This window comes from Melospiza georgiana, chromosome 11, assembly GCF_028018845.1.
Source record: "Melospiza georgiana isolate bMelGeo1 chromosome 11, bMelGeo1.pri, whole genome shotgun sequence".
Lineage (NCBI taxonomy): Eukaryota > Metazoa > Chordata > Aves > Passeriformes > Passerellidae > Melospiza > Melospiza georgiana.
In genome coordinates, this window is record NC_080440.1 from 3,620,059 (window position 1) to 3,640,672 (window position 20,614).

Consider the following 20,614-nt stretch of genomic DNA (forward strand, 5'->3'; position numbering starts at 1 on the left):
AGAGTTTAAAATGTGTCTGTGGCAAGTCAGAGGGTCCTGAGGAACAGTATGGCTCAGGTAAGGACAGTCTGTGCAAAATATCCATTCCTCATCCAGTATTTGCACAGAATTTCTCCATTCTGTCCTTCTCAGCTGCCCAGGAGAGCTCCTACTCCTTTCTTCCCTTTTTCTCACTCGTGCCTCCCCTCCTTCCCTTGGATCCACTCAGGATTTCTTCCAAAACAATATTTTTTTGGAGAGGGGTCATTTTCCCAGCGGGTCTCACACCAGCACATTGCTTTGACCAGTGCATGGCTGATCTCCTCAGGCAGCCCTGCTCCCGTTTGATCAGCAGAGCTGTCTGTGGGTGCCAGCCCCGTGCTGCTGCTGGCAGTGCCCACAGCCCTGTCCCTGTGCCAGCCCTGGCTCTGCCCGCTCCCCTGCATCCATCCATCCATCCATCCATCCATCCATCCATCCATCCATCCATCCATCCATCCATCCATCCATCCGTGCCTCCAGCTGCAGCACTGGCTGCACTCCAGGGGCTGCTGGCAAAAACACCCCCGGGCTTGGAGGGCTCCAGTGCTCAGGGGTGAAGGGAGCAGCGCCGGCAGGGGGGATGAGCATCGCTGTGGGGAAGGGACCGCCACAGCTGAACATCAGCGCTGGGCAGCGAGTTTGCTCCTGATCTATGGAATATTTCCCCTGGTGTCCTGGTCAGGGGCTCAGAGGCAGATTTGGAAGCTGGTTAATCATCTTTTTTTTTCACAAAGCTTGGCTGTCTAGGCAGTATTTTCCTTCTTCACCAGAGTTTGCTGTGGTCTGGGCTGATTCTTGGCACCAGCACAGAGGGTCAGGGCGCTGCCAGCTGTCTCCATCTCTTGTCTTTTTAGTGGCATTTCAGTATTTAATTACTTTCTTTATGGTCCTTCTTAGAGCAGCTGTTAGCTGGAGGTTGTCAGAGCTACTGGAGGTGCAGGGTGTTCCTGTAAACACCTCAATCCAAGCACCCTCATGGTTAGATTGAGTCAGCTTGCTGCTGGCTCCTGCCTCTGCCAGAAGGGCTCAGACTGGAGAATATGAACATTTCACAGATGGGATTAAGCACAAGTCACTCCTGTGCCCATTCTTACCAGTCCCTTCAGGAGATGTGTTTGTCTGGAGCTGCTGGAAATCAAGCATTCCCCTGTATGTAACTTATTCCAGTGCTGCTCCAAAGGCTGCTGGAATGCAAGAGACTTCCAGAGTATTTTAATAAATATAAAAATTTAAAACAAGTGCAGACGTGCTGGTTCCTGCCAATTCTCCTTCCTTTCCCATTCCGGGTGTGTGTTGCATTACTTTTCTCTTAAAGCACCAGCTGAGGAAAGAGCGAGGCAGGCTGTAACCGTGTGGGGAGAAAAAACATCCCTGCCCTGCTCCCCGTTTCCCTCCAACCTCTCTGAACAGCTCATCCCGTGCCTCTCTGTCCCCCCTTCAAGCAACCTTTTCCTACAGGGAGCATTTGTGGGATTAGAAAACCGAGATTTTCATACAGACCATGTTGGTTTCTGTGAGCAGGCAGGACCACAGTGGCCGGGTCACTCTCTGTCAGCGAGGGCTCCTTGCAGCGGGGAGGGTGGCACGGGCAGCGCCCTCCCTGTGCCCCTGCACTGCTCATTCCCCTCCCGACCCCGCTGGGCATCGATCCCGGGGGCTGCCGAGTGTCCCTGGCCGGGGTGCGGGATGCAGGATGCGGGATGAAGGATGCGAGATGAAGGGTGTGGGATGCGGGATGCGGGGTGAAGGATGCAGGATGCTCAGCCGCGCTCCCGCTGTTGTCACCGCGGTGCCCTCGTCCCGGTGGCCGCTCCAAGGACTCGTGTGGCCCGGAGTGACCAGGAATATCCCATCCCACACCTTTTCCTGCTGCACATCTGCCGCTCCTCATTCCCTCCGCGCTCCCCGACCCGCCACGGGGCTCAGCGCTCTGCCGAGCTCCTGAAATTGCTGTGAAATGAGGGCATCGCTAATTAGCGCAATTAGTCCTTTGCTCTTTCCCTGATGGAAGATGAAGGCAGCGGCGGCCCGGCGGAGCCAGGCGCGGCTTTGCCCGGGGCTGCGAGGGTGTGCTCGGCGGGGATGCGCTGCCACCTCCCCGTGCCTGCCGAGCTGACCCGGGGTTAATTGAGAGCAGCTCTCCTGACCCATTTTGCAAAGACGAATTTGCTGCTGTGGCATCGTGGCTCTCTCGCCTCGCCGGTGTCCCGCCAGCCCCGGGGCAGCCCGTGGGCTCTCTCGCCTGGAAACGGGAGCATCCCCGAGCCAGGCATTAATCCCGCTCCACGCGACCAGAAACTTGTGCTGTGCGGCTGCAGAGCTGAGCTTCCCCCACCATTCCAGAGCTAATCCTGCCCAGAGCTGGTTTAGCACAGCCTCGCCTCGCCGGTATCGGCAGGCACGGAGACTCAGCCATTTTGACATTTCTGGCTGCGAATCCTGCCCTCAGCAAACACACTTGATGCTGATACGAGGTCTCTTGGCTGCCTGCGCTCGTACCCATCTGTCGCGGTGGCGCCGTGCCCGCCAGCAAGATGCTCTGCTATATTTGCTGCGGCATAGGTGCCAAGCAGACCAGATGTTTTCAGCAGGAAAGTGAAATGGGGAGGCAGGGTCCCTTTTTTAAAAACTCCTGGCTCTCTTGGCAGCCCTGTGGGGTGCAAGTGTGTGATGGTCCCTTGCCTGTCCCCGCCAGCCCTGACCATGCACCTTGGCTCTTTGGGGTGCTGTCTGAGCCAGCTGCTGCCTGTGAGGGACAGTCACAGCTTCCCGAGGTGTCTGGAGGCAGAAAGTCGCATTTCTGGTCCATGGGGACAGCCGGAGGGACAGCGTGGGCAGCGATGCCAGCACAGGTGCAGGTAATGCTGCGGGGCTCTGCCCGCGCCGAGGAGAGCTCGCAGCTGGGATTTGCATCTCGGCACCTCTCCGCAGCCTGTGAGTCAGCACTTGCTCAGCCCTCAGACGAGTCCCAGGAGAGACGGTAAATAAGATGTTATTTTCCTCTCCGGCTGAGCGGTAATTTTCTGCCAGCCCACACGAGCAGGGAATTGCAGCTCCTAATCGCAGCCCCTTATCCCCTTGGCAGCGCTGCTCAGCCCCGGGAGAGCAGGGCGGGAGCAGGGAGGGATGCACACACCGAGCAGCGACCGGAGGATGCTCTGGCTGCGTCTGGGCTGCACCCAGCTGTGCCTTTTGGGGCGAAACACAACGCAGGTTTGTGCCCCATAGCCTCCAGCACTGGCAGCAGCCTTCCCAAAGCTGGGGGAGAAAGGAGGGGCAGTGTCTGGCTCCTGGCTTCTCTGAGGAACTCCAAGTTTTTCAAGCGAGGTTGAAAAAAATAAAGCGTCAGTAGCGGTTGTGAGTGTTTCAGGAAACAACTCGTTGGTATCTGTTCTCACCAGTGAGAGAAAAATCAACCCGATAGGATTACAGCCTGCTTAAATCCGGGAATAAAGGATGTTTGAAGTTCGTCTCTATTAACAAAACCCCTGGAGTTTTTTTCTTGATATCGTTGTCAGGGAAATGTTGAGGTTGGAGATATCCGCCCCGTGCGTATTCTGGCTCGCCTGTCAGATGGGAGAGCTGGGAGAAATGTGTGTGAGAGCCTTTTCCCAGTGCTGAGACCACTGAAAGAGGCAAATTCCAGGTAAGCTGAAGAGTGGCCACCTACAGCGATGCCCCTTGGCCGAAGAAGGAATGTGATCCTTCAGGGTTACCTACTGACAAAACAGAAAAATTGCATTTAAAACACAAAGCAAGGGAAGTGTTCGATTAATTCTTGTGAAAATCTGTTGATCCTGTGTTGATTGTTCTGATTGACTTAAAAACTGAGCTGCATCTGTGTTATTCTGATTAAGCAGCTCAGTGCTTCTGCAGTGTCGTAGTGAGCATCTTGTCATGCAGTCGAACTCTGGAAAACAGTTTGAAGGCTCCTGAGACCAAAACCTGTATTTTTATTGCTTTTGGCTGCTGATGTTTGTGGAAGTTGGAGCAATGACCTGATAATTTGCCAATCACCATGAAACATGCGCTGTTAAACTTCTCTCCCGGGTGTCCCCCGTGGAATCTCAGCTGCTTTAGATGCTTTGTGCAGTACAACTGAGCCTTTTTAATTCATGGGGAGTTGTGATAGACCTGGGACGCTGATGCTGCTGGCTCTCAGACAGATGAAACTGGGTTTTTTCAGTGCAGAAAGATTGAACTCCTTGCACTTTGTATTAGCTAGTGCCTATGAGGACTAAGCCAATTTGCTGAGCCAACTCCAGAGCTTGCAGCACTTGTTTGTTTTAAAGTAGTGCTGGCCAGAAAACAAAGATCCTGTAATACTACTGTAGTGAGGCCTTGGGTTTCCTTACCTTTAATTACAAAACCTTGGAAAACTTTTTCTACTGGAATTAAAAACTGTTGAGAGACAGAAATTCATCTTCTGTGGACAACAAACGCCCACGGAAGAGCCACCGCCAGCTCCTGCTGCTGGAGGTGCTCACCAGCAGTTCTGCTCATCAAAGCCGACGTGGTTCCCTCAAAATAAGCTGGTTTCAGAAGATCAGTGCACTTTCTTTCCCACCGCCTTTCAAATGCAGCACTCAGGAGGATTCAGAGGGGTTTCTGACTGCCCAAAGCAGAGAAGGACAAGTCCCTGTTAAGAATTTTCCTGGTGCAGGGAGGCTGGAGCAAGGTTAGAGGCAAGAAAAAAGACTCCTCCTGGCAAAATTAAGCCTCAAGGTGTATTTAATGAGATTAAAGTTCCCTGGTTGCTCTCTCTTGCTTTCTTTCTGTCCTATTTAATTTCCAGCTGAGCTCCTTTCCCGAACCATTGACCTCATGGGAGTCACTGGGGATTCTGCTGGGTTGGAGAGGTGGCAGTGCCACAGGTGACAGGGTGGAAGCCCAGGGTGTCTGAGGGTCACCTGCTGTGGCCACAGCCCCAGGATGAGGCACTGAAGCACTTCAGCATTCAGGAGCTGCCCTCTTGCCCGTGGCTGGTTCTGTCACGAGTCAGTAATTCGGAGCAGAGGAATAATTTGTCACTATTTCTCCTCCTCACTCCTTGGTCTCAGTCCCTCCCCTCCTCACACCTGTGCCCAGATGCTGTGGTGAAGCTGCTGACCCTTTCTGGGACCTTTCCCATGATTTCCAGCAGGCTGGGGAAGGATCTGTGTCAGCAGAGATGCTGCTCATGCCTCTCCCTCGTGGTGCAGGTGCCCAGGGGAGATGGGCACAGAGGATTCACCCTGCAGGGCCAGCCCAGGGCTGGGCCATCAGCCATCAGCCCAGGGCCTGTGCTGCAGCCTTGGAGCAGAGGAGAAATGAGAATTTGGAGAGGATTTGCTTTACCTGGCACATGAAAGGAGGAGGCAATGAAGGAGATATCAGCTGGACCCCATCCCTTCTCCCAAAGGGCAGACAGGGCTCTGGGTTTTCCCACCTCCCTTCTGCCAAGGGCTGCTCTTGGATGAGACTTTCAAACCTGCTCTTCCCCACCCCAAACAGAGATTCCCTGAACCCTCAGGGAAAGCTGTGCAGCCCCCAGTGCTGTGCCTGGCTCAGGACTGAGCCCCTGGCATGGGAGAGGCCGGAGAAACCCAAACCCAGCAGCAGGAGCTGCCTGCCAGGTGCCCTGCCCAGCCCTGTGGGATCCCTGCTGGCACTGCCATGTGCCACCACTCACCCCAGCCCTCAGGGCACCTGGCAGGGGCAGATGCTGTCCTGGGGAGCTGCAGATGCTCTCCTGGGGCATCCCCCTTCCCAGAGATGCTCTCCCTGTGTCCTGTTAGCCCCTGGCACTGCTGAAGGGGAACCCAGCACTGAAGGGTATTTTTAACATCACCTTGCTAAAATGTAAAGGCTCCAAGTCTGTTGGCAGACAGAGAGCTATTCTTCTCATTCTGATGAAGAAACTATTTCCTTGTACATCTGGTTCATATTTTTCTTTAGGTTTCTGCCAGAAACAATTCTGAAAACAAAACGCAGAGCCGAGCAGAGTGAATGTATACATTCCTGAAAGATTCCTTCACCACTCCTCTCTGACCCAAACCTACCAGTCCTCTTCACAAACCTCCTCTTTTTTTTTATTTTTCCTTTTCATTTTTAAGTTCTTTTTAATTAGTTTTCTTTTCAAAATGTGGAAACATATGGCCTGATCAGCTCTGGAACACTGCTGCCTGCATCGTATATAATGATCTACATTTAGAAAATAATTACAGCGAATAGGACGAGAAAATACTCCATCACAGAAATTTTTTTACTTTTTTTTTTTTCCCTTTTTCTAATTGTTTAAGCCTATTATCTCTCCAGTCAGATTTGTCTGGAAAGCCTTATTAATGACTGTGTGACACGAGCCTCACGCTGGGGCCTTGTGGCTCAGAGATGTGTTTTTCTTCAAAAAAACCCAGGTTTCAGCCCAGAAAAGGGGAAGCAGCAGTGAGTGGAGTTTGAGGCCACGCTGGGCTGCACACATCCTGCTTTGGTGGGCAAATGTGGGCCAACCAGCCAGGGGGGCTTTGCTGCGCAAACCTGGGCGGTTTGGGCCGTGAAAAAAAGATTTAAAAAAGGGGAAAATGAAAATCCCAAAGGGAGAGTGATATCCCCGCTGCAGCAGCAGTAATTGGGAGGGAGGGGCCGGGCAGGTCACGGTCGGTGCCACCTGTGAGATGGATGGCACCCACGGGGTTGTCATAGCACCACATCCCCTCCCGGCACTGCCAGGGAGCTGAGAGCCTTGCCTGGCTGGGAGCAGAGGCAATGTGCTGAGGGAGGAACGTGCAGCCCCAAATTATTTCTGTTCCTGGTGGGAGGAGTGCGGCTGCCGTGTGACAGTCAGTCTCCTCTCCCTCACCGAGGCATCCAAGGCATGGGAGACCTCGTGTTGTGCGGGTGATGCCGTGGAAATGTTTGAAAACCTTTTATTGAGGCAGGTTTGTGTTCTGAGGAAGGAATCAGCCTTGGGAGCAGGATCCCCCTACCACAAATATCCCCAGGTTTTCCTTGCTGGCTTAGTGAGGCTGCAGCTCCGGGTTAGGAGAGAAGAGGAGAGTGGCTGGGACACGACCTGCAAACCACTCTGTGTGCCTTGCCTTGCTCTTCAGGCCCTGAACAAATGTTGATTTAAATGCCTGTGGAAGTGCAGGGAGCCCTGTGTGCAGAGCAATGGGCTGGCTCTGGAGATGGGGACACCTTGGCTGGTGTGCTGTGTGAGATGCCCTGTGGCACAGGAGGAGAGGACACCTTTGCTCAGGGATGTGTGAGGCGCCCTGGGCTGGCTCTGGAGCTGGGGACACCTTTGCTCAGGGCTGTGGCACAGGAGGAGAGGACACCTTTGCTCAGGGATGTGTGAGGCACCCTGAGCTGGCTCTGGAGCTGGGGACACCTTTGCTCAGGGCTGTGGCACAGGAGGAGGGCTGTGGTTTCTGGCAGGGCTGTGAACCAGAGCCTGCTCCTTCCCTGCAGAGAGCTGCCTGCTTTCACTCCAGTAATTGCGCGCTTGGAAACGCTCCTGCTAAAAGACCAAAATGACTGATTACAAAAATTGGAAAGGATTAAAATCTCTGAAACAATGCAAAGGGAAGAAAATAGATGAACCAGCGAGGGAATGGGCTTATCGCTTCTTGAGCAAACAAACAAGTGAAAGCTAATTTTCTGAGCCAGCAAATGAATGATTAATGAAGCAAGCCACGATTAACCCTTCATCAGAAGCTCACCTCCTCGGGTGGCTGCTCTGCACAGCTCTCGCTCTGCTTCACACTGGGATAAAGACACAGCTCGATGGTCATAAATCTGCTGCTCAGGTTGTATTTCAAAGGGCTCTGGCGTAGCAGGTATATCTGGGCAAGGAAGAAAATATGGTTTAAAGATGTTCCAGATGTACAGTGGGATGTGATGTTGTTTCAAGAGCCACCCATTTGTGTGTCATTCCCAGCAAGGTAATAAACAAGCTCCCTTGACAAAGGCACAACATATTTTGAAATATGAACTTGTCTTTTCACCGCATTTTGTTAAATGATTAATTTGCCTTATATTAACTTAAAATGAGCTCATTAAAAGATTTCTTTTTTTCTTTGAAAGCGCTGCTCATTATATTATCATTTTAAGTAATTAAATCAGAATAAATGGCTCTGTGAAGCTATTTTAATGTAACATCTAATTATATCTGACCTAGACACTGAACTATAATCATTAACTACATGAACTGTGTAATGTTCTGCAGACTCTTTAATAATTTATACGGGCTGGATTCAGCTGCGTGGAGTTGTAAGCTGAAGTGGTTGGATGCTGTGCACCTGTAGTGGTGTGGCACAGCTGATGGCAGTTTGCTTCTCAGGCAGTTTCCTGCCTTGCCTTGGTTCTGGGCAGTTTTTCCTGTGAAGTCGTGCAGGCCACAGGCTTGTGTGGACCTGGCTGGGGTTGTTTCTCCTTCATTGTGTGTACAGACATTGGGCATATGTGTGGTGTGATGTTTTCCTCTGTAGGATGCTCCAGTCAAGGTAACGTATTTATACAATATATTTTAACTGTATTAGATTGTGATTTAGGTGTTTTCACATGAGTAGCCAGCCTCAGCTGGAAAGAAGAAATTTTGGGTTTGCTGTGTTAGATTGTGTTCTTGCTGTGTCTCCTACAGAGGCTTGGACTACCCTTCCATTTCAAGCAATTTTTTTCTGATCTGTTTGCATACAGCTTCCAGACTCATACTCCCTGAAAGACTCATTCAAGTTAGGCTTAATCCTGGAAATAAGTTTGTTTGGGGAAGGAAAAATTGACCTGTGGGAGTTTCAACCTTTCCTTCCTCAAGGAAAACGAGAGGGGCTGGGTGCTGCCGTGGCAATAGATGGGTCCATCCATCTTCCCTGCCATGGGCTGGGTGCCCTGTGGCAAGGGAACAGATGTACCATGTTGTAGCACATCCAAAAATTGCTGGTGCCACCTATTGGTGGAAACCTGTAGATTAAAACGTGATTAATGCGCGTTATTGTGCCCTCTGCTTATCTCTCCCCAGCTGACAGGTGGGTCGGGCCAGTTCTGCTGTTAGCTTTAATAGCGGTGCCTGTTGGCAAACATCGCTGGCATTCCTGCTGTATCCTGGGTGTGATTTGCAAACAGGAGGCCGTGCTGCGGGCAGGCAGCTGCCAGGGGACACGTGCAGCCCCAGGGATGCCTCTGAGGACAGGGCCGTAGCTGGATCTGCAGTGCAGGGCTCAGAAAAGCCAGGCTGGTGTCGATGTGACAATAAACCCACTGGGCTTAGAGAAACTCTGGGTATTCCTACATAAATTTTGGGTATTCCACGCAGGGGCAGAGGTGGTGTGATGATGCAGAGGAGCCTTGGGGGCTCCACAGGCAGGGCACAGAGCTGGATAATCTCTCCAGCCACAGGAGAGAGAGCTGGGCAGGATGCAAAGGCTTTGCTGCTCTCTGGACCTTTCCAGCCTCGCAAAGGAGGTGAGGGAAAGCTGAACCCCTGCCCAGGGCCCTGCTTCCTCCTGCCTTGCTGCAGGGGACCTTCAGCCAAGCCCTGATAGCCACAAAAAGCCCTGCTGGCCTCCTGCCTGGTGTGCTTAAGCAGTTTTATAGCTGTCATATAGAGCAGCCCTATATTAGCAGCAGGTTTAGTACTCCCAGGAAACATCCAGCCACAGCTCTGACATCATGGACTAAAGGCTCCAAAGGTTCACTTGCTTAAGTGGCTATTTTTAATAGAGTCTTTTAATAAAATCTCATTAAAGGAGAGCTCCTGCCCGAGCCTGGTTCCTGAGATTGCTGGAACACAGCACCAAGAGCAGCCTCGAGCTGCTGCAGGAGGCAGGGGAGAGTGAAAGGGGCCCTGCAGAGCCTTAGTGAGCACCGGAGAGAAGTGCTTGGTGCTCATCCATGCTGCCCCTGTCTGGATCCAGAGGAGTGAAAGAGCCTTGCAGGCTGCAGAGCAGAGGGAAAGGGACAGATTAACTCCGGCCTTTGCACAGGGACCACCCTGGCTGGCAAGGGCTGGTGGGAGACGAGACAGGCTCAGCCTTGTCTTCAGTTTTCCCTCCCCATAATCAGCTCAGAAATGCTGATTATCTCAGCCCCTAAGCAAGGGGCAGAGCATTCAGGCTGCTCCTGATGAAGACACTGTGCCCTGCTGCTCCCAGGACTCCCTTTATGTTTCCTGCCGCAGTTTGGCTGAACCATTTTACCGTGTGCTTGCTTGAAGAATAATCTGAATTCCAGGGAAGAGTTTTCTAAACACTTGTCTCCTCTGTAATTTTACTGTCATGTCATAGAGAGGAGCTGCTTGAAAGACTTCAGGAAAGAAATTATTCTCTACTTCAATCCTAGAGGGGTTTTTTTGTTGTTTTTATTTTTTTTTAATACCTAAAAAAATTACCCTTTGATGTGAAAATTATATGCACTTAGAGATATGCTAATAAGAAAATGATTGGAGAAATGTTGAACATGGAGAACAGCTCATTTCCGGGCTCTTTCCCTCACCACCTGCACCCCTGACAACCTCAGTCCCACCCTTCCACATGCACATCTCTCTCTAAAGATATTCCAAAAGCTGCTCTTATTTTCTGTGGGTTCAGAAGCATATCCCTTGTTTTAACTGGGGGGATTTTTAAAAATTATTTTTGAGTGAATTTTCACACCCTTTCTGTGTATTTTTTTAAATTCTTTTTTTTTTTTTATTCTTTTTTTAAAATTCTTTTTAATTCTTTTTTTAAATTCTTTTTTTAAATTCTTTTTTTAATTCTTTTTTTTAATTCTTTTTTTTAATTCTTTTTTTAAAATTCTTTTTTTTTAATTCTTTTTTTTAATTCTTTTTTTTAATTCTTTTTTTTAATTCTTTTTTTTAATTCTTTTTTTTAATTCTTTTTTTTAATTCTTTTTTTTAAATTCTTTTTTTAAATTCTTTTTTTAAATTCTTTTTTTAATTCTTTTTTTAAATTCTTTTTTTTAATTCTTTTTTTAAATTCTTTTTTTTAATTCTTTTTTTTAATTCTTTTTTTAAATTCTTTTTAAAATTCTCTTTTAAAAATCTTTTTTTTAATTCTTTTTTTAAATTTTTTTTTATTCTTTTTTTTAAATTATTTTTTAAAAATTCTTTTTCAAGTGAATTTTCACGCTCATTCTGTGGATTTTTTAAAATTCTTTTTTAAAATTATTTTTTAAATTTCTTAAAATTCTTTTTTTTTTTAAATTCTTTTTCAAGTGAATTTTCATGCCCATTCTGTGGATTTTTAAAAATTATTTTTAATTTTTTTTTTTTTAATTCTTAAAAGAAAGGCTTCATGCCCATTCTGTGGATTTGCCAGAAGGATGGTGGTAAAATCCCTGCTCAGGAGATGCTGAAGGACCAGCAGTGCTTTCCCAGTCTGGACTTGGGCTGTGCACTGGTCCCAAAGCCATCACCAAACATGGCACATCTTAAGTTTCTCAGCAGATCCTTGTGGTTCTTAGTGGTCCCCAGCCTCCCTTCCTAAGGCAGGGATTAAAAACCTGCTGCAGGATGAATGAGAGCTGCCTGTGCTGGCCCCTGCTTTGGAGGGGACACAGCATGCTCTGGGGTCTGCTTCCTTTCAGAGATGCTTTTCTTGTGGTTCCTTACATATGTGAAATGAGATAAGCCAGGGGGGGTAAAAGGATGGTTGGAGAGTGGCAGCCAGGATTGCATCTTCTTGTTTTCTTCCCTTGCTGTCTTCAAAAGCAGAATTTTAGAGTCAACAAAGGCAGGGCTGGTATCATCACAGCTGAGGGTGGGTTTGTTTGTAGCAGATGCCCTGCTGTGTGCCTGGTGTGCTGCTGCAGATAGGAAAAGCTCTTCCAGAGAGCCTGAGAAGCACGAGATGAGTCCTGTCTGTGATGTGGGATGGTGGCTCCCAAGGGCTGAGGTTTAGTGTGCCTCTGCTGTGGTATCCTGCTCCCTCCATGTCCCAAATTCCTGCTGTGTGGTGTCCTGCTCCCTCTGTGTCCCAAATTCCTGCTGTGAGGTGTCCTGCTCCCTCTGTGCCCCAAATTCCTGCTGTGAGGTGTCCTGCTCCCTCCATGTCCCAAATTCCTGCTATGGTGTCCTGCTCCCTCTGTGTCCCAAATTCCTGCTGTGTGGTGTCCTGCTCCCTCCATGTCCCAAATTCCTGCTGTGTGGTGTCCTGCTCCCTCCATGTCCCAAATTCCTGCTGTGGTGTCCTGCTCCCTCCATGTCCCACATTCCTGCTATGGTGTCCTGCTCCCTCCATGTCCCAAATTCCTGCTGGGGTGTCCTGCTCCCTCTGTGCCACAAATTCCTGCTGTGTGGTGTCCTTCTTCCCCCATGTCCCAAATTCCTGCTATGGTGTCCTTCTTCCCCCATGTCCCAAATTCCTGCTGGGGTGTCCTGCTCCCTCCATGCCACAAATTCCTGCTGGGGTGTCTTTCTTCCCCCATGTCCCAAATTCCTGCTGGGGTGTCCTGCTCCCTCCATGTCCCCAATTCCTGCTGGGGTGTCCTGCTCCCTCCATGTCCCAAATTCCTGCTGTGGTGTCCTGCTCCCTCCATGTCCCAAATTCCTGCTGTGGTGTCCTGCTCCCTCCATGTCCCAAATTCCTGCTGTGGTGTCCTGCTCCCTCCATGTCCCAAATTCCTGCTGGCATCTCTGGCTGATGCAGGGCAGCATCTCCCCAGGCCATGGGTGTTGCTCGGTGCCATTAACACAGAAATTAGAGCAATTGCTGCTCCTCCTTTAGAGTGCTACAGTGCAAACTCCCAGCGACAGCTCTGCCTGTGCTCCAGCCTGAGAGGGGCAGGGAAGGCATCCTTTCACTGATTAGCTCTGATTCCCCTGCTGGGGAATGGCCTGACTTGCTTTATTAGTGCGTTTCCAGGTGGAATTCTTGGTGGATAACAAGCTTGTGAAATGTTAGCAGAGGCAGCCATCACTCCTGTGCCCTCCTGGTGCTTCCCGGCTCACCCCTCAGGGAGCCCTCCTGCATCCCTGTGGCTGCCCCAGACGCCTTTCCTGTTTGTGGGGAATGATCAGCATCCTCCAGCAGGCCCAGATTTCCTGGAAATCCATTGGAAATCCATGTCCTTTTGTTGTCTTTCCCCTGCTGTTGGAGTCTGGGCTGAGGGGGGAATACTCTTCTTGTGTCTTCCTTTTCCTGCTTGGTTTTGGGTTTGTTTTTTTTTTTCATATGAACATCTGTTGAACCACAGGTAGTCATGTCAGGAAAAAAAAAATTAAAAAAAACCTCTTCAAAAGAACCCTGATGTATTGAATTTCCAGCTGTTTTACAGGGCTGCTCCAAATCGACGGGCTGCATTAATTAATTAAAAGAACTTTGATTTCAAGGGTCCCCAGAGTTTATACCTGGATTCCATGAAAGCATGCAAATCCCATGTAGTAAATGTTGCCTTCGCTCATGTATTATTTGGTTCCATATTTTTCCTAATTGAGAGAGGCATTAAAAATATCTATGAAATGTAAAATATACATTATAAGAAGTGGCACCTTTGGCACCAAAGGAACTGAATATAGGAATGCACATGCACCCACCACACCTGCTACAAGGAGAGCTGCTGAGCACTGGAGGGTTGGTGACCAATGCTCAGAGTTACATTTCACACCCATCCCAGTCCAGCAAAATCTGAAATCTGTATTTTGGGGTGGAGACACTCTTCATGCCTGGTTTCCTTGCTCCATGCTCGTTTTTGTGTCTGGCAGGAGCACAGGGGGCTCTCTGTTTGCTCAGGCCCTGGTCCTGCAGATGGTTCAGATCCAGCCTGGGCTTTTCTCTGCATCACTGTTAAACAAATCAGCTCATGGAAAACTTGAGATTCTGGATTATCTGGATTCGAGGGCTTGGCTATGGGCAAAAGATTTCTGCTTTCAGTCCTGAATTCAAAGCACTTGGAGACACAGGGGCAAACTTTTAACCTTGACAATGGGCGGAGGAACAGGTGAAATTTCCCTGCTAACAAGGCCAACTTTGGATGGGCTGGGCCAATTGGGGAGGTAAATAACATCCCAATTACTTACATATATATGTACACACACACACCAGGCATTGCAGAAAGAAGCCCCATTTATGAAGCCTTACATTCAATAAATCCATTGTAACAAGCTCTGGCTTTCCCATAAATGTGCCAAACTATGAAGTAACTTGCACAGGGCTGCACAAGTGCTTTTGGAAGGTTACTCTTAACCTGTCACGTGGAAGCAGTTTTGATGCTAGGATCTCAGGTTTCATCTGGGAATGGAGATATTCTGGCTCTAGAGAGGCTGTTAGAGGAAAGGTATTTTAAATGGCAAAGATGTGTGTGTTGTGAATGTGTTTAAAACTGTAGGTACTTGGAGCCTGGTACCTGTGCAGCAATGAATCACAATAAATAAATGCAAATGTCCAGGAGAACAAAAGGAACATTAAACAGATAACAAACGCTTCACTGGGAAACAGCACAGCTTCAGAGTCCATAAATAAAACCCCCTAATCTAATAAATGTTCTGGAGATAACTGGAAAAAATACGGAAATGGTCACTTGGTGGTGAGGGAGCATATTTCACTTCTGCCGAGCAAAAGCACGGGAAGCCTGTGCAGTTGAGTTGATTCATGGCCCTCTGTAATGTCCTGGTTATCCCCAGTCACAGCAGGTTTCGTGCAGCGAGCACTCCAGCCAGTCAATGTCGAGTTAATATTTTAAGGACAAGGGAGAGCAAGCAGATTGCAGTTTGCTGATGGGTTTGTTCCTTGCACCCCCACCCACCCCCCTTTCTTGTTTTTAGGAAATGGGCTGCTGATAAGGGAAGGAGCTGCACGGAGAGGACTGCCTGGTGTGCTAATCGCTGGGAAGATGCAGCTTCCTCTGAGCTCTCCAGGAAGAGAGGAGGTGAGTCACGGTGCATGGAGGGTCTGAAGTGAGCCAGGAGGGAGCAAACACCACCAGCTCCCCCGGGACTCCAGTGAAAATGCTGAGCCAAGGAATTTGGAATTGTTTTGGTTTTTATTTTTATTATTTTTTTTTTTAATCTGAAAAGCTACAGAACAGTACTCATTCCAATCAAGCAACATTTCCGGTGCAAAATGTATATTGAAATATGACATGCTGGTTTTCCTCTTCTTAAACTGGTTCCATTTCAGGTCAAATTATTTTTCAGTTCAAAATATAACTTGTGGTAGAAACAGTGAAATATTTCTGGGGAATCAAATTGAAACAGGTTGAAATTGTCAAAACTGAATGATATCATTGGTGTAAAAGTGCCTGCCTAAAGTTCTGATGTGTGCAGAAAAACCAGTGAGCTTTGGTTTAAGCACTCCTTTATTGCAAGAGCTCCTTCTCATCTCCCTGCTTGTGGCCAACAAAGAACAAAAGGACAGACTAATGCCAGACAAGTGGGCTTCACAAAAGCCTTTCTAATATGTCCAGGATAGCCAGAACCATGTGAATTTTTTCCATCAGGATGCACAATGAATGTGAATACAAATTCAAAAGAATTAAAATTCAGGAGGGGTGAATTTTCCTTCTGCCTTACAAGACATAAAGTAGTAGCCCCTTCACTCTGCTAAAATACCCTAACACATCTGGGTAGATGAAAAAGGTCCTCAAATATGTTTTTCAGAACTGGCTTCTGTTTCAAGTGTGATAAAGTGGTGTGGTAGGAGACAAGGCCATTCAGCTACTTATCCATTTTGGTTACATTTGTAATTTTCTTATTTAATGTAAGCTTCACAGTCTTTCTTCTTCAGGATGCCAGAGTCAGTAAAATCCAAACACTAGAGTTAAAATAAGTTACTCATTTATCTCCTCGAAAGGGGCTTTTAATGCAATACAATCTGCATCCCTGTATGTCAGAAAACCCCCAGAATCCCTGGTGTGAAGTGGGACAGGTGATAACAGCCTGTTTCCAGCACGGTGGTGCCCAGAGGGTCGTGTGTGCTCTGCTGCCTTTGCTGTCCCCCCTTCCTCTCACAAATAACTTCATCTGATGCTGGGTGGGTGCACATCTCCATCCCTGGGGAACACAGATGCTGCTCATGGGCCTCCTCATCCCAAATCTGCCAGAAGCCCTGTGGGCTGCTTGCTGCTGCTGAGGAAGGAGGTGTTGGGTGTTTTGTTTGGGTTCTTTTCATGCTGAGCTGAAGAAGGCTGGATTTGGTGTGTGGTCTGTGCATTTCCATGAGGAAATGCTCCCAGTGATCTGTATCTGCTCTGGCCCTGGTGTTTGGCCAGGCAAGGATGGTCCCTGGTGTGTCCTCAGGGTGTGTTTAAGTTGTTTGAGCAGCAGCGTGAAGTGTAAAGCACCTGGTGCCAAATCTGCCATCACGGAGCTGTAAGGGCTGTCCCTGCTGCCATCACTGATGGGCTGTAAGGGCTGTCCCTCCTGCTGCCAGCTCTGTGCTCTTTTCCAGGCACAGCTCACCTGAGAATGAGTTATTAGAAGGAAAAAACTCAGCAGAAAGGGGTGTGGGGTGTGTGCCAGGAGCAGGGGCACGCTGTGTACCCACAGCTGTGTCTGTCTGTCCCTCTGGGCCAGAGGAGCCTGTGGGGACAGAGCCCTCTGGGGAGGTGGCAAACACAGACCTGCCTGGCAGCTGCTCCGTGTGCTGCTGAGATCCAAAGCTGCCTGTGTGCAACGCTCACGCTGTGCTCTCGAGTGAGCTGTGTCTGAACTGAAGACACTCCTCACAAGTCTATATTAAGCACATTAAAAGCTGAGGCAGGCTGCTCAGGCGGGTGCTTTGATAGATTTTCTGACGGCGCGTAGTGTAACGTTGGAGCAGGGAAAACTCCCAGCCTTGGCTGATGCTCCCCCTTTGCTCTGAGTGTGGATTTTTGCTCTGAGTGATGGGGATGGTGAGGAAAGCTTGTGCAGGCACCGACCTGCAGTGCTCTGTGTGGATGCAAAAGCTTCCATCAACTGTGACCGTGTTCACAAGGGGTTCTTGGATGAGGGAAGAGACGGAGATCTGACTTCATGTTTCAGAAGGCTTGATTTATTATTTTATGATATATATTACATTAAAACTATACTAAAAAAATAGAAGAAAAGGTTCTCATCAGAAGGCTAGCTGAGCTGAGAATAGAAAGGAATGATAACAAAGCTGGGCTGTGACTGGCCATTAATTAGAAACAACCACATGAGACCAATCCCAGATGCACCTGTTGCATTCCACAGCAGCAGATAACCATTGTTTACATTTTGTTCCTGAGGCCTTTCAGCTTCTCAGGAGGAAAAAAATCCTAAGGAAAGGATTTTTCATAAAAGATGTCTGCGACAATCAGCCCTTCTGGATCACCTGCATCAGCAGAGGATCCCTGGCTCCTGCTGTCCCTGGGCAGGTTGGAGGAAGATATGGTTGGATAATAAGTTGTAATTACAGATCCTTTTATTCATCATTGCCAGTTAAAGTTGATTATCATGTCTGTAGATATTTTGCATTTATTTTGGTATAAGTGAGGCAGAATCTATACAGCTTGCATTTCTCCAAGTAATGGTCCCAGAGCAGGACAGTATGTACCTGTGCAAATGCAATTTAACAGCATTTTAGAATGCTAATGGTGACTTAGATGGAGTCTATTATTATATTTATATATTTCATATATTTATATTATACAAATATAAATATTTATATATTTTTATACATTTATATTATACAAATACTCAGAGGAACAAAGTATTTTTTCCTTAAAGAACTCAAACAAAACAATGTGATTCCAGAGCAGCAATGTTTTTCCAGGGCTGTTTGTCACAGTTCAAGCACCGGTGGGGATGGGAGGAGTTTGGGATCTGGGCACCTGGAAAAGGCATCGGCACAGAGACAGCTGAGAAAAATGAGAAATTGTGAGGTGTTGGTTTTGGCAGGGCTGCCCTGTGCTCTGGGGGGCTTTTCAGAGCCTGTATTCCCATTTTCTTTTGGGAGGCCTTGGCTGGGTGAACACCTTACACCCAGAAACACTGCTTTCTGTGCAGCCTGTTGTCAGGGCTACAGACACTTGCAGATGTGCATGTGTGAAAAATGCTCAGTAAACAAGCAGAGATTTTAGGTGGAGGATTTTAGGAGCATCACATCCATGTTATCGCACACTTATCACCTTCTGCTGGTGTGGTGGTGCAGGTTTCAACCCTGTCAGGGGCTGCTGGCTGGAGCAGGGATGTTTTATGGTTCGTGGGTGACCAGGCAGCTCCATCCATGGGAAATTCACAGCTTGTAGCCTCAGAACCCCTCCACATGTGTGATATGGAATACACGACCTGCTTTACCTTCTGCCTCTTGTCCAAATGTCCTTTCTGCCTCTTGTCCAAAGCTCCTTTCTGCCTCTTGTGAAGAGGTCTTTTCCCCTTCACACACCATCCCCAATCCCATGTTTAGCTCTTGGCTTTCTCAGCCTTTCAGCGTCCAAGTGATAACATCTGGTCTAGCACCAAAAGGGGAACAGCACTTGTAGGAGATCATCGGGAAAAAGATGAAGCTCTGGGTTAGAGACGGAGCCTGCAGTTAATTCCCTGCTCTCAAATAGTGTTTTCTGAGTAGGTGATAATCACTGGGCCTTTCCCGATTAATTAAAGGGCTTTACAAAGCAAATGATGTGGAGAATATGCAGCCTGGGAGAGCAGTGGGTAGGAGAGGCTGTTGGTGTGATTTTCATCGGGTCTGACAGTCTGCCCTGGTGGGAGGAAATTTCACTCCTGGGAAACAGCCTGGGCCTTTCCCCAGCTGATTTTGGGGCAGCAAGAGGGATTTGTAAGGTGGAAAGTGGGTGAGACACTTCATCACTGGCTAACCGGGAAAGATTGAGCCTCCAGTGGAGGAGCAAACCACAGCCCTGCTGCTCCTGCCAGTGGGAGGCAAGGTTGTGTCACCATCAAATATTAATGTGTGACCTCCAGGTGGTGCTTCAGAAACCTACACCGATGCTCTTCATGTTTCTTTGAAGTCCATGGGAGCTTTGCCACTGAATTCTATAAGAAAGAGACAATATTCCGAGATTGCTGATTTAAAAACTTTTCATCAGTAGCACTGCAAAATGAAAGAAAAAATTAAAAATCCAAGCTGTAACTGTTGCAAGAATCAAACTTGGATTTGAGGAGTTTTGGTGGCTTTGGTTCTGCATGTAAGAAAAATTAACTCAGATGAATTCTGAGCTTGTTCTCCATCATGCCTTTTACCATCTCTGCAGTCTTTCTCCAGAGAGAGTCAGCCCCTTGAATTGAGGGTCTTCCTGGGCGTAATTTTAGTTCTTTAAGCTTCTAACTTCCCTGGTAACTTTTTACTGTTGGACTTGATAGTCTTAAAGGTCTTCTCCAACCTAAATGATTCTATAATTTTGTGTGGTAAAGGTTGAAGGCCTGGACATTTAATTGAGAAGGGAACTTACCTGCAAGGAGACTTTTGCAATAAGAAAACTTTGTTTCCCAGGATGGGATCCCATTACCCGCCTTCAATCTTTTATCCACATTTGGGACCTGGGTGGATGTGGCAGCCCTGGTAATGAGTGTGCAGTGGCCAAGGAGGGTTGTTTGACACTGAGGTTTTACATTTTAGACTGCAGGAAGTGTGCCTGGACTCTCAGCGTGGCTGTGATCAGATCCATATGAGGACAGGGATATCAAATTCCCCAGCTCCCCGCAAAAATGTTGTGATTAATCACGCTGAGAGTTGCAATTAGAGCAAATAAAAGCAGCATGTTAGAGAAGCTAAGAAGGAGGTGATGTGAATGTTATTAACGAGCAGGAGGTTTTGGCTTTGTGGAGCTTGCTTGAAATGTGTCAAACAAATAGAACCGAGATAAATGTAAAATCAGCTGACTGCATATTACCCTGGAGGATTTGAAATGAGTGTTGGGGAGGGGAAGGAAGATCATAATTACCCAGAGGAAAAGGACTGAATCTATGGAGTGGAATAGTTATTCATGTTAATTGTGTCATCATTGCACAGATGCTGAGGGCGATGAGCTGGGAGGCTTTGCCTGCACGCTGTGCCAGGGGAGGGTTAATGGGGTGGGCATTTACAGACCCCTAAAGGAGATGGGCATTTACAGACCCCTTAGAGGAGATGGGCATTTAGAGACCCCTAAAGGACATGGGCATTTACAGACCCCTTAAAGGACATGGGCATTACAGACCCTTAAAGGACATGGGCATTACAGACCCCTAAAGGACATGGGCATTGCAGACCCCTAAAGGACATGGGCATTACAGACCCCTAAAGGACATGGGCATTTACAGACCCCTAAAGGACATGGCTCCATCAGACCCCTTCTAAATGTTCATCCCTGATAGAGGAGAGGGGTACAGGGATGTGGGATTTGAGGAGAGGTGGAATCTTTGCTATAAGTACAGCGCAATATTTGCAGAAAATATCCCAAACTTGGCTTGTCTTGTTTTCAGCTGCTCTTCAGAAGCTTTTCCATCAGCAGAGTGATTATCATTGATTAAGATCTATTGTGGTTTAATTAAGCTATCATATGGCACCTTTTCTGCAACTTGCTTAAACTGACAGCAATGCTTAATCTGGCTTTCTTTGCCTCTTCTTCCCTTGGTTATAAACCTTGTTTTGGGTGGATTTTATGTTGGTTCTTTCCAGCATATTTTATGGCTCTACAGCTTTCCTTATCTGTTTTTGTGCTGTGTGCTTGCAGAGAT